The sequence below is a fragment of the Leptonychotes weddellii genome, chromosome 4 (assembly GCF_054177405.1).
Source record: "Leptonychotes weddellii isolate Sample4059 chromosome 4, ASM5417740v2, whole genome shotgun sequence".
Taxonomy (NCBI): domain Eukaryota; kingdom Metazoa; phylum Chordata; class Mammalia; order Carnivora; family Phocidae; genus Leptonychotes; species Leptonychotes weddellii.
This window is the reverse complement of record NC_138372.1, coordinates 131,400,342-131,413,944: the sequence shown is the minus strand read 5'-3', so window position 1 is coordinate 131,413,944 and position 13,603 is coordinate 131,400,342. Positions and strand designations below refer to the sequence as shown.

Below are 13,603 nucleotides of genomic sequence, written 5' to 3'. Positions count from 1 at the left end.
TTCCTTTTGATGGCTGCATAATATTCCATTGTATATATATACCACATCTTCTTTATCTAGTCATCTGTCGATGGACATCTTGGCTCTTTCCACAGTTTGGCTATTGTGGACATTGCTGCTATAAACATCGGGGTGCACGTACCCCTTCGAGGATTCTGTAACTTTTATCATGTGTCAGACAAGTATTCTTTCACACCTAACCGCTTTGCCTACCTGTCACACATTTTCATTCTCCTCTCGAGCTAGATTTATTTAGAGATGAGATCCACATTTGACCTCTGATGGGAAACTAACATGGACAATGAATTCACATCCTTTTGTTTAAATAAGGGTAGGTAGATCTGTTCAAGTCTAAACGGAAAGTAAATGTGACCAGTCTCCACTGAGTTGTCCAAGGCCAGCTTTGGGTTGGCTAGAGGGAGCGGGTATAAAATATCATAGAAAAATATAAATGAAGAGCAGTAAAATGAACAATCCATTAAACCCAATTTTCCTATTTTTAAAGAAAAGCGTATGCTCTTTGGGTAGTCCTAGTAATGACCCTTTTTCGAGTATCTGAAAGAAAAATTTTTACTCTTGGCTGTCCATCAGAAGTAAATTAATAAATATTTAATGAATGCCTAGTATGTGTAAAGCAGTGTGTTAAGACGGAGACATGGACTAGGTAGTAGGTTTGCATACACACATACTGTATACGTATAGTGGGTATACATCTAATTCAGTGTGTACTTAATTCCCACTGAATGATAAACTCACTCAGGACAAATAAAATTGCTAATAAGCTGGTGAGGTGAGGCTTAATGGCTTAACCAATTAAATGGTATAATAAATGAGATTTTTAGAGGGGGGAGTGAGTTGGAATTTCAGCTTGTCTTAAGACAGGATTTATCAAAGTAAAGTTATTGTAATGGGCTTGGTGGGCAGTTATAAAGTAGAAATGTGGAGTGCAGAAAGCCAGATGTGGAAGAGGCTTTTGGAGGACTATTGGGGTAGGGTGATTGGGGTTGGAGAGAGAGTAAATTGAAGAATGTGGCTGTATCAAAAAGGACCCATGGGTGACTATTGGCAAATAAGCAGAAAGATCCTCAGTGTCTTGGATATGAAGCATTTTGATTTAAGCTTTATCTTCTGAGGCAGCCAGAAGTTTTTAAAACTCTGTCCATGGGACCCCTCAGGGTGGGACTGGGCATGAAGGGTGCCTGGCCTGGGTTCACACCCGTTCATTGATCTTAGCACTGGGAAACCAGAATAGTTCTGCTTTTATGACAAATTGCTTTATATATTAGATTTTCTAGTTGGGCTTCTTTTGGAGAAAGGATACCATGGTGAAATAGATCTCAATAAAACCAAGGTAAAAACGAAAAAAGTTGTGCTAGACAAGGGGAAACCGTGGACCCAATTACAGTCATGTTTCTCAAGAGTTGGTTTGATTGTGATCAGTCACATGGGTCGGAATGGGGGGATGACTGGAGGCCAAGGCCAAGCAGGAAGCTTGTGGCAGCAGCTTAGGTTTTAGATACTGCAGCAGGATGACCAGGATTGGGTTTGTGGGAGGGAAAGGGAGAGGCAGATGTAAAAGGCATTGCAAAGGAATAATAATTAGAACTTGGATATACGGGTGAGTTTAGGAAAGCAGAGTTGACAATTTGAAGCGTGTGTCCAATGCACTTGGCTTGCCAGAATTTTTTAATTTATTTTTTAAAAGATTTATTTATTTATTTGAGAGAGAGAGCATGTGAGCTCACATGAGGGGGGGGGGAGTAGAGAGAGAATCTCAAGCAGACTCCCCAGTGAGCGCGGAGCCCGATGTCAGGCTCAATCCCACTACCCTGAGACCCAAGAAGAAATCAAGAGTTGGATGCTTAACCAACTGAGTCACCCAGGTGCCCCTAGCTTGCTAGAATTTAGAATCACTTTGGATGTTTAAGGAGCAGCTTCCCTACTCCTCATAGACCCGGAGTCCCATGTGACTCAGAAGCACAGCCTCCAGAAAGAAGCCTCAGAGCCCATTTGTATATCCCTGCCCCAGGGATTCCTGTGGTCTAGCTACCTTTGGAAAATGGTGATAGGGCTGTCAAGTGGTAGGTGTTCCTTAAAGAGTAGTTGTTGCATGGAGGACTTTTATTGATTTCTCCGGGACGTGGCTCCCTTATATGATTTAGCTTCTTGCATGAATTTTAACCTGTTCTGAGATTCCTCCCTTTTCTGTAGGTACCTCTGGGCCATGGTGGGGGAATAGAAAGTGGTCAGGTGGGCTGGGTCTGACCCTTAACTTTCTACCAGAGCAGCCTAACTATTTTGCATTTTTCAGACACTGAACTTTTATTTACGGGATAATTTATGAAACTTCTTTCAATCCTAACATCATATAGAGGAGAGAAGGCAGGGAACAGAGAGTGAGGAGTCAGGAGGAGCTAATGAAAGAGCTGAGGTGTCCTTATAAACCAGTGTGTCCCAGACTTTGTGGGGAGGGGGTGTGAGAGTTATTTCAAGGGGCCTTTGAACCCACAGTCATTCATGAGGTACCCCAAATGTTGTCTGTAGACCAAATACTTTCATTGCAATGACATTTTTCAAATATACTTTAAAAGAACAAAAATGGAAATAAAAGCACAAAAATGTTGAGTTATTAGAAACTTGTTTTGATTTATTTTACAATCAGCCCATAGTAAACAAAATGCTATCTGTATAAGGGACCATGATTTTTAAAAAATAGAGGCCTCCTATTAGAAAAGTAAAGGAATCCCTTTTGTATGTTAAAGGACAGTATTAAGTCTTTACAAGTAAGTTGCTTGCTAATCATCTCCCCTATTTAAGGGATTTTAGTTATTGAAAAAACAACAACAAAAATCTACCAGTTTTGGGACTTTTAGGTCTCCTTCATCTAGATAATATTATTTCAGGGTATTTCACCTTGTTTTGTCCAGTATCATTTAATTTGAGAACACCCTGATGGTTCTTTTTCACTTGATTGATTGATTTGATTGGGGAGGGGCAGAAGGACAGGGTGAGAATCTTTTTTTTTTTTTAAGATTTAATTTATTTATTTAGAGAGAGGGAGAGTGCATGCGCATGCACGAATTGGGGTGGGTAGAGGGAGAGAGGAAGAGGGAGGAGCAGACTCCCTGACCAGCAGGGAGCCCGATGCCTGCTTGATCTCAGGACTCTGAGGTCATGACCTGAGCCGCAATCAGGAGTCAGAGGCTTAACCGTGAGCCACCCAGGTGTCCCCTCCCCCCTTTTTTTTTCTTTTTTACTTTTTGAAATTTAACCAAATTTGGAGTTTGTGGTTTTGTTATAAAATCTGTCAGAATGGAACGTTTTAAGACTGTTTTTCTCTGTTGTCAGTTGTGCTTGATAAGAATTAATCATAGGCAGTCAAAAAAGAACCGCAGCATAAAAATCATTTTATAGTGTTTAAAAGAAAGAGACCAATTTATATGTGTTGATATGGAGTCATTCCTGAGATATATGGTGAAATGGGAGAGGCAGGGAGCAGAACAATTTGTACAGTATGCTACATTTGTCCAGAAAAATATGCATACATTTCTACTTGTGAAGATATGTACAAGGATCTGACCGTAGCAGTTACTTTGGGGAAGAAAGTGGAGGCCGGGTCTTGGTGGTTGGAAGGAGACTTGTATGTCCCCTTGGTCCTCTGAGCCTTTTGTAAATCTTGTACCTGTTTCACTCACTGTAAAGTTAGAGACTCCTGTATCAGGCTGGGACTGACTGGTTCTGGGACTCTGCCCTTTGGGGACAAAGTGATGCTTCTCTTTTCCCTGCCGAAGACAGTGTGGAGTGTAGAGGGGAAGGGGCCTAACTCCCAAGTACCGTACTACTTGTTGAATCTGCTTCTACTCCCCCTGTTCATCTGGAAATAATTCTCATCTGGATAATCATGGCATGACCTCATAAGGCAGTCATGAGAATTCCATGAAGTGATATGTATGGAGTAAAACCATTAATAAAGTCTTGCTTATTCTTAGACTCAGACTTGACCACTCTGGAACTGCCTACCATTCTTCTAGAAACCCCCTGTAGGACCTTCACTTCTCTCTGGATGTTCCTGCTCTGTCACCTTCATTCAGCAAATACTTAATGGAGAGTCTGGCCCTGTTTGATGTTCCCTTTCATTGTGTTCTCTTATCATAGAATGTACAATTTATTGCTGCTATAGTTTGCCTTGTAAGTTTCAACAACCACAAAACAAAAACAAAACAAAATGAACCCCAGGTGCACCATCAGCTCCAGGCAAACTGTGAAGGGGTCAGATCACTTGCATATTCATATATGCACATATCTACCTGTTTTATTTTACTTCTTTACCCTGAAGTTCACAAATGTGCTTTTTGTAAAGGATGAGCTTCCTTGAAATTGTAAGGAAAATATTGTGTGTAAAGACATATTTATGAGCTGGAACTGTCCCTTTGATCAGGGGCCCAACAGGGCTAAAAACCATGTTAGTGGCTCCCAGCTTCTCCTCTCCCAGATGTCCCCAGGTTATCTGTTAGTTGCCAGGGGCTGTCTTCTGTCCTTTGGTGGCCCAGGTCTGTTTTCTGGTCTGATCCCTGTCATTGTATGAGATCCCAACCTCTCTGCTGCTTGATGAACTAGACTTCGAACCAGGGGGAAGGTACTGGGTAGTATGACAGATCCATTGCCCCCCACGATTCTGGGACTCCGAATGTGGAAGTGAGTGAAAAGTGTCATTTTCTCCTTCCAGCTCACATTTCCATTTGAGGAGATCATGTCAGAAGAGCAGACTTCAGTTTCTCAGTGCAGGTGGTAGAGCAGTTTCGGACAGATATGCATGGGGAGGAGGCATATTGGAGGTCTTCTCGGAGTGAGGTTCACATGTTGTCTCAATTAAACTTCACCTGGAAGGGAACTCTTTTTGTAAATCACTTGGAGAGGCTTCATCGCTTGCCAGAGGTCACTCTGCGTGAGTGCTGGGGCAAGGTCCCGACCTAGGTTCTCTGACTCCCAGGCTTCTCTGTTCTAGAACTCAGTACCGCTCTCCTGAAGTCTTCAGATCCTACCACCTAGGAATTTCCCCCATGAACAGGGCCAACCACACAGACTGCAGGTGGGAATTATACTAAAGTTAAAATGGAGAATTATCAAGACTTGTTACTACACTTAGAAAAGTTACTGTTTAGAGTATAAAAAATACCACAGTTTTTTTTTTTTAAAGATTATTTATTTATTTGGGAGAATGAGAGAGAGAGAGAGAGTGAGCGCATGAGAGGGGGGAGGGTCAGAGGGAGAAGCAGACTCCCCGCTGAGCAGAGAGCCCGATGCGGGACTCGATCCAGGGACTCCAGGATCATGACCTGAGCTGAAGGCAGTCGCTTAACCAACTGAGCCACCCAGGCGCCCCCAAAAATACCACAGTTATTTTAAGTTTCTGAGGCAGGGTGGGGGGCGTGGTAGGCAGAAAAGAGGGGGAAGAAGGAGAGAGAGAGAGAGATGTTAGCTGATAAGGAGCAGCAGCAACCAGACCATGTCTGCCGCAGGACAATTGTAGACCTCCTTTCTGCAATGTGTGACCATCTACCATGAACGCAGACACTTTTCTAAGTTCCATTTTTCTTTCACGTGAAAGTTGCCAGCATGGAATAGATGCCTTTATTTGGAGAAATCAGTCTTTGGAAATAATTGATTCTGTCTTCTCTTATCCCCCAGAGATGATCTTCCACAGATGAAATTAGAGGAGTTAAAAAAAAAATTAAATCACAAAACATTAGTTTGTGGTATTTTTTCCTTTTTACTGCAAAATGTTTTAGGACCTGTGGTTTAGTTCCACATATTTTGTAACTGTTGACTGATCATAAATATTTTTATCACTATTCATACAGTAGTGACTTTCAAAAAGGAAAAATTATTATACTAGGTCATTTTTGAGTAGTGATCTAATGCTTTTATTTTAATGCTTTAAACCATAATATTAAAATAGGCATTACCAGCTTTCTACTATCAAATGATAGGTTCTGAGCCCATGGGATAAAACAGTGCTTGCACTAGGGACCCTAAGATAGGCACTTTATAAGTATTCTCTCTTATCTTCATATCATCCTGGTAAGTTAGGTATTACTATTCTACTTTAGAGATTTACATCTGGAGCTTAGAGAGGTTGAGTGACTTGTCCAAGGTTAAATAGCTGATAAGTAAGTATAAAAGCTGAGATTCCAGCCCGCCAGAACATGCATGCAGTGGGCTCCTAAGTGGTTAGTATGTGTAGGCCACAGTCATTTTAGGATATTTTGTTTTATTGGAAATTAAATTCTGTCCGTAACAGAGGAGGTATTTAAGAGCTTCCTACTATTTAAAATTCCCTGGTTGGTTAACTCATGGGTCATCTTGCATTGCTGATCTGACCCTAAAAACAAATCATAGATTGGTCACCTGCCTTCTGATTAATTTATTCCATAAAGTAGTATTTTAAAGATTCTAAAATAATGCTTTATCACCGTTAGAGAAAAGGGCTTGAAGAAGGACTAGATAGTATTTGATTATCATTTATTCAGTATTGGCTCAGTGCATACCTTCTGTGAGCCAGGCACTGTGCTAGGCGCTGGGTATGAAGACCGTTGAATAAACATGGTCCCCTTCCCTCGTGGCCCTTGCAGTAGAATGAGTAAAGTGCATCAGGGTAGGTCTGAAGGCATAACGAGAGACACTAAGGTGAGATCATTTTCTTACAACAGGAAACTCAGTTGCTAAACACAGTTAGGAGATGAGCCTATGTGTAAAAACCACCGCAGTGCATTTACTCCTGTAGGTTGTGTGGACTTAGGCTGCAGTTCTTAATCATGGTGTCCCTCACAACCCAGGATGCCCTGGGTGATTCCCATAAAGGCCTAGGTATGTACAGTACTGGTGGGAAGGGGCTTGGGTGAACAATGTCTGGCAGGGAAAGGCTGCCCAGCCTGATTAGGATCATAAATGCCATCAATTTAAAGAAGAGAAAGTGATCATGGACCCAGGAGTGGTCAGGGAACGGTCTATGAAGGCCACAGTGATTGAGTCGGGCTTTATAGCATTTCAGTAGGTGGATTTCATTTGTTTTATTCTTTTTCTTTGGGCTACTACTGTGTGCCAGATACAGTTTTAAGTATGGGGGATAGAGTCATGAGCAAAACAGACAAGACCACCGCTCTCTTAGAGCTCACAGTTTAGGGATGGGGGAGGGAGACAGACAATAAAGATGTTAATAAGGTTATTCCACATGGTGTTAAATACAATGATGACAGTTGAACATCAGTGTTAGAGAGAATGTTGAGGATGCTGGTGGTGTTGGTGAGACTTTGTTTTGGGTGGCTGGAAAATCATCTCTGAGAAGGTTATACTTGAATGAAACCTGAGTCTGAGAAGGAGCTGGGCATGCAACAGTCTCAGGAAGAGGCCTGAGGTTGATGGACAAAGCCATAAAGATGAGATGATGCATTCTATGGGGGGGGTGGGGGGGTGGGTGTTATCCAGCAAAGAGCTCCATCCTGGAAGGGCATGGTTGGAACAGAGGCTGAAAATGTAGGTTAGTGCCAAATTATGGAGGGTCTTGAATACCTGAATGGCACAAGACTGAGGACTGTGTGTTTCTGTGGGTGTATCGGGATGAGTAGTTAGGAGAGAGGAGGAGAATCTGGATGAGTTTGTCATGGAAGCTTAAGGAAGCTTGTGTAACTGGGTTATTGAAGTTGAGTTCATGTGACCTATGATAAGGGACACCTAAATAACATAACATCCCAATCACTTCCTATTGGAAATTGAGTGTCGTCCTAAAGTGTGGCATACATGGTGCTTGGTTCACTACTTCGGATCAGGGGGATGCAGGAGGATTGTCCTACAGATGAGATCATGGAGGCTTTGACAAAGGTAAGCTCCAATCTAGTGTCAGGGACTGTACTTATTAAGATAATATTTTCTAAGTCAGATAGATCTAACAGGTTCCTTTTGTGATGGTTCCCCTCGGTATACAAAACTAATTGTATTTTTATTAATGTAATGGAGCAGTCTTTATTGCTATAAAATGTTTTTATGAAAGGAAAGAGAAAAGTTAAGGTCTGATTCGATCCAGGTTGATAAAGAAGTGTGTTTAAAAAGGTTCATTTGTGGAATAACTATATGCATATTATTGACCAAAGGAAAAATTACCCCAAATGTTGACCTGATTCTCTAGAGAAATGTGTTTAGGCAGCAGAGGGATTCCTGGCGGGGACTGAGAAACTCCGTAATGGGGGACTGCACTTGGTCTCTTTTGAGGTTGATTCTGATGTGTGTAGTCTTTACATCCTATTAAATTTTTGAAAGATAAACTGATACAGGAATGATTTGCCAAGGCTAGCAACTCTTCCTTTTAAAACCTTGGCTCTGTGTACACATTGAAGGGATGGGGGAGTAAGATAAAAGCATTATAAATATGAGGTTAACTGAATTCAAATAGAAGGTTCTCTCAAGTTATTGCATTCCTTAGAAAATAAATACATTGCGCATATGGTTAAGATTGATCAAAAAAGTATTCTGTATGCCAGTGATTACATTCCCATCTGTGATTAAGGTTTTCTGCCTGCATCTGGTTTTCACATTATATTTCTGTAACAAGAATCCTTTATATAGCAGAGTTCACTTTCTGTATTTTCTATTAGCGGCAGCTTGAACTACTGCACGGATCGCAGATTTACACATGTGGTTTTCATTACTTCATACCATTGAGAAAAAGTAATATTTGTTTGGGAATGTATGTTTTCCACAATTTCCATGGTAATACAACATGTTGAGCCTTTTTAATAACACTCTTGTAGAACTACAAATTGTTTGAGGCATTCTACCCTTGGTGGAGTTTAGCTTTTAAACTTTTCTCAGTGTATGTTCCCCTCATCATGGTGTTTAACAAATTGGAGAGCTGAGGATCTGAACAAAGCAATTATTAAAGAGAGAGACATTTTACTATCATTTGTGGGGGGATACGGACTTTAGTGTGGGTTTTGTATCACCGCTATCTGGGTGTATATTTTATAGTGTTCAGTACCATTACTTATTATTCTTTCATTTTGGAATGTGTTGGATGTATAAAACACAAACTTAATACTCCAAAGTCATTATTTTAAAAAAATTAAATATTAGCTTCTGTTTTTTTAGGGGGGTCACTCTATTGATTGTGATACAGTGTTTCATATGTAAACTAGTTAAGTGGGGAAAATCCTCATGGGTAACTTTAGGTTCCTATTGTATATTATTTGAATGTGTATTTCTATGCCATGTTAACATTTAAGAATTTATAAACATGCACATTTAAAATATTTTGTAACACTACCTTCCTGCCAACTTTTCTCCATGCACTTCAGCATGCTCTGATTGTAAAATAGACACAAATTAAAAAGTGAAACAATATATTCTGCATGGGGGAGGAGGGATCATTTATAATTGAGAAATTTATCTTTCAAAGGAAGTATATCCACATTGTAATTTTATGTGTCTCAAAACTGAGATCTTCTACACCTTTTTTATTAATAAATCTAGACATTAGGCACTATTTAGCAGCCATGAGAAGGAAGAAACAGACTCTAGGGGATTTGTATGTGCTTTGCCTCTTTCATTTGTTCAGTGGAGATATTAACTATGGCCCACCCTGGCATGATCCACTTTTATCGGTTTCTCTGATGTCTTTTGTTGGTGGTTGCTGAAGCACAAAATATTACAAAATATCATTGCATCGAAAAAAATTTCTATTTTCTCCTTTTCCGCATAATATTTGTTTATTTTCTATTTATAAAATGTTTTTACCTTAGTATAGAAACATTGGAAATAGGATTGTGTGGAAAATTACCCCTATTTCCATCTTCCAGAAATAATCATTTGACATCTAGATGTATTTACTTCCAGTCTCCCTCCCTTGCACCCCACCTCACCTCTGGTATTTGACTGTTTACATACGTGTACACACATCCATGTATTTTGGTCATTTTCTTACTGAAATTTTTGCTTTATCATTTATTAGGTTACCTGGTAAACTAAATGTTCGCCAAGTTTCAGCTGATTGTCTTTAGTGATCTTTGCTGAGTCTCAAGGCAATCTCAACTAAGAAATGTCCAGTACTGTATTTTTCCTAAATGTTTATTTAATTTTTACCATAAGAAATAAGGAACAACTGATTGCATGTACAGAATCATAATGTGGCCCATAAAGGACATTGATTTTTTAATTTATTTTTTAAGTAAAATTTGCTTGTTTATATACATCAGAGTATATTCACCAATTTTAATTTCTAGGGAGTACTTTGGCTCCTTAAAAAAATAATAGCAACAGCTTTAGTAATACTTTTTGAGACTTCTTTTATAAATCTTTATTCCTTTACATTTACTGAGTTCCTCCCTTATGTGCATATGATTGTGCTTGAGTTATAGTTCATAAATTGTAAGAATTAAATAGTGATACCTTTTTCTACACATAGTCGTGGTAGTAATAGTGAGTGAGTAATAGGCACTCAATAAATATTTGAGAATGGATGAATGAATGAATTCTAAAGCTGCCAAATCTAGCAGGAAAAATGAGAACACTTGGATTTCTTTAGAGAAAAAGAGAAAGTAGAAGAAGTTTGTTGATTTGGTAAGATGATTCACCAGTAATTGTTGTTACTAGTATTTTAAAACTAGTTGACTCCATAGATTATTTGTGACTAATAGTAGTTGTTTTAGACTCTTTTAGCTAATAACGGCAATGTTTAAATTTCAGAATGGTGAAGCACTATGGATACTACTTTGTTTTGAAATAGAATTTATTTTGTATGTAAAATTCCATACAATAAAATAAACACATAATGTTTCAAAGCATTTTCTAAAGAAAACATAATAGCTGACAGATTATTTAATTTTTTTTTGAACAAGGTAAAAGCTAACGCATTCTTTTAAGGTATTGATGTACATATGTTTTAAACCGATTTAAAGGAAAAGGAGTTGTCAGGTTCAGAATGTGTCTAGCTTTGAGTCAGATGACTGGAGAATTAAGAGTCCTTTAGAGCATGTCCTTATAGGAACTGAGAACATGGGGATTGTCTTGGATTCTTCGAAAATTTAGAAGAGTTTGTGTCTGTTTCTTAATACAAACAAAACAAAACTGGTCTAGTATTATCGTGTAAGTGGATGGGTGTGATACTTCAGACTGGTTGTGATATATGCATTTTTTTTCCCTTTGTTGTTGTCAATAGAAAAGATTGATCTCTGGGCTGGTGAACATAATATCTGTCCCAGTCAGAAAAGGAGAGAGGAAATTAGCAGAGCGATTGGTGGAGAATGATATCTGTCAAAAGAAACACTTGGAGAGCACTGAGTTTAGTAATAGGTGACTGCCGGAAAAAAGGGAACTTTGAATATTGTCAAGGTAAGGAACAGACAAATATTTTGATTTTGCCATTTACTTAAAAAAAAAAATTATTGTTTTCCCAATAAATTATAATTGTGAGATTTTTTCTTTTTATTTCTTCTAGTGCCTGTTAATAAAGAATTTGTATTCTGTATTTTAAAAAAATGTCTTTGAAGTCTTTGGGTGTGGGATTGGGTGGGGATCTATCAGCCTGGCTGTGGGAGCCCTTGTTTGATAGCTTTGGGTCTGAAGATCTCAAATGATCAAGTACCAAATTTCTTTCCCACCCTCTTCTTGTTGCAGTGCTTCTTGCCATGTTTCATAATACATCTGTTATAAGCTGAGCAATACTTGGAGTTAAAGAGTAAAAGCTATGCCATAATTTCTGTGTTTATTGTAACTTGAGATGGTGTTTTCTGAAACAGTTTGTTGACTAAAGAGGGGGAAGAAAGTGCTTTTCAATTTATTATTTCTTCTGATTGATTTGGATTTTTTTTTTTTTAACTTTTAGGTGAATGTTACTTCCTAAGTAGAATTCATGTCCATGGGCACATTAAAAAAAAAAAAAAATCTAACTGTAGGAAAACAGCAACTCTCAACTAAGTATGTTATTACCATTTGGCAAGAGACTTCTTAAAGCCTGCAACATTTCAAAATTAAGGAGAACCCTGAATTATGGGTTCCAGAGAGTTGATGCCTCCTGTAGCCAGCTCAGTTTTCGGGTTAGTGGGCTTGTGCAGAAGCGCAGACGATTAAAGATAAATGGTGCCAGGAAAAAGTTGAGAGTTAACACAAATGTTGTGTAATACTGGTTGGCACTCGAGATTGGGAAGGGATGTTTGAAGTTCTTTGACTGCCTGCCTGACTGACTACATGGAAAAGAGAGGTAGCAAAATATTTACCATTTGTGGCCATGGTTCTGGAAGTATCACTGCTGGTGCCCACCCCACAGTATCTACTCTTGGAATTCCTACAAATACTTATTGGCTTGTTCTGTAAGTTTCCAAGAAGGTGTTGGCAAATGAGGGTGTTTTTGTTTTTGTTTTTGAAAGACCATAGAAAATGAAATCATTTTCCATGTAATTACGAATCCTTTGAGGTAGCCTAAATGGTGATTTAGTTCCTCTGTGTTTCTCTTCCTTTCATTCCCATCCCCTTTCATTCTTCATCTTAAGATGATCTTTTCCAGTAATTAGTGAGAGACAGTCAAGAGAGAAGTCAAGGAATTCCGTTGTATTAAGTAGTTGAGCCATCTCTCCGCTCTATTCCTCATGTACTGTTGTTACTAAAAATTAATTTTTTGTGAAGTCACATCTGGGTTGATTAGACTTCTGAAGTCTAAAAATAGAAAGGTGTCCATGTCTTAAAGGAAATTAGTAATAATAATAGTAACAACAACACCACCAGCAACCCCTGCTGGGGAATTTGTTCCTTTTCATCTTCCATCAGAAGAAAGCACTTGTTTTAAAAGAGGATATAACCATTTTTTGCCTCATGTGTCTATTTGGGGGCTCTTAATAATATGATAAAATCACTTAAGGTGCAGATTACAAATTGCAAAGGCTATTGGGTTGAAAAACTTGAACGTATGTTGCAGATCCAGAGGGTCTTGGTCTTCACCCTCCCCCAGCCTGTTATAGTCATATCCTCTTGTTGTGTGGGCTCTGTCTGGGTCCCACTGGCTTTGTACCTTGGCAGCATGGAGGGTCCATATTGAAAGCAAAAATGCATGACAAAGACACACATTTTTAAAATGACTTAATGCATTTTGTTATCCTATGCAAATACTGAATGGATAGCATCAGTTATCGGACACCATGCTGAGTTCTTTCTGTCCTTTCTATCCGTGTGTGTGCATACATCCTTAAAAAAATTATGAGAGTACACACACACACACAATATTTATATATATTTTATATATTTTATAACTGTTGGGATAGCTATTGGGTTTTTTTTATTTTTTATGTGGCATTGCCACTTTTTCTTCTAGTTTTTTTCCTTCCTTTTTGTAATGGTAATGGGTATATAGAAATAGAAGGTTCAGACTCAAGTTGACCTAAGAAGTAAAGAAGAACAGAAATCATATACTTTAAATTTGCAAACACCTGGAATCCATTGGGTTCCTGGGGTTGTAATTTGGAGACAGGAAAAGTAAAGAACTATGTGAAGTTGAACAGTTGGGGCTCTAAGTGAGAATGGCCTGAGGTGGCGCCAGAGAGTCTGGTCTGTGTGTTGAGTTTGT

The 13,603-nt window shown here is 38.9% G+C and overlaps 1 protein-coding gene and 2 long non-coding RNA genes across 4 annotated transcripts in view; 2 read left to right on the top strand and 1 right to left on the bottom strand.

Annotated features, from left to right (window-relative positions):
* Positions 1–13,603, top strand: part of RUNX1T1 (RUNX1 partner transcriptional co-repressor 1) — a 218,024-nt gene that overhangs the window by 10,286 nt on the left and 194,135 nt on the right.
* LOC145720936 (uncharacterized) overlaps positions 5,218–13,603 on the bottom strand; it is an 11,206-nt gene continuing 2,820 nt past the window's right edge. Inside the window, exons 2-3 of the long non-coding RNA XR_014144289.1 lie at positions 6,549–6,661; positions 5,218–5,695 (exon numbers count right to left, since the gene is read on the bottom strand). This is a non-coding gene — a long non-coding RNA (uncharacterized LOC145720936). The remainder of the gene's footprint in view (positions 5,696–6,548; positions 6,662–13,603) is intronic.
* Positions 6,368–13,603, top strand: part of LOC145720934 (uncharacterized) — a 50,750-nt gene continuing 43,514 nt past the window's right edge. Inside the window, exons 1-2 of one of the 2 annotated variants that reach the window (XR_014144287.1) lie at positions 6,368–11,379; positions 11,873–12,124. This is a non-coding gene — a long non-coding RNA (uncharacterized LOC145720934). Of the gene's footprint in view, positions 11,380–11,872; positions 12,125–13,603 lie in introns of those variants that run through there. The other variant, XR_014144286.1, reaches the window with a different exon arrangement.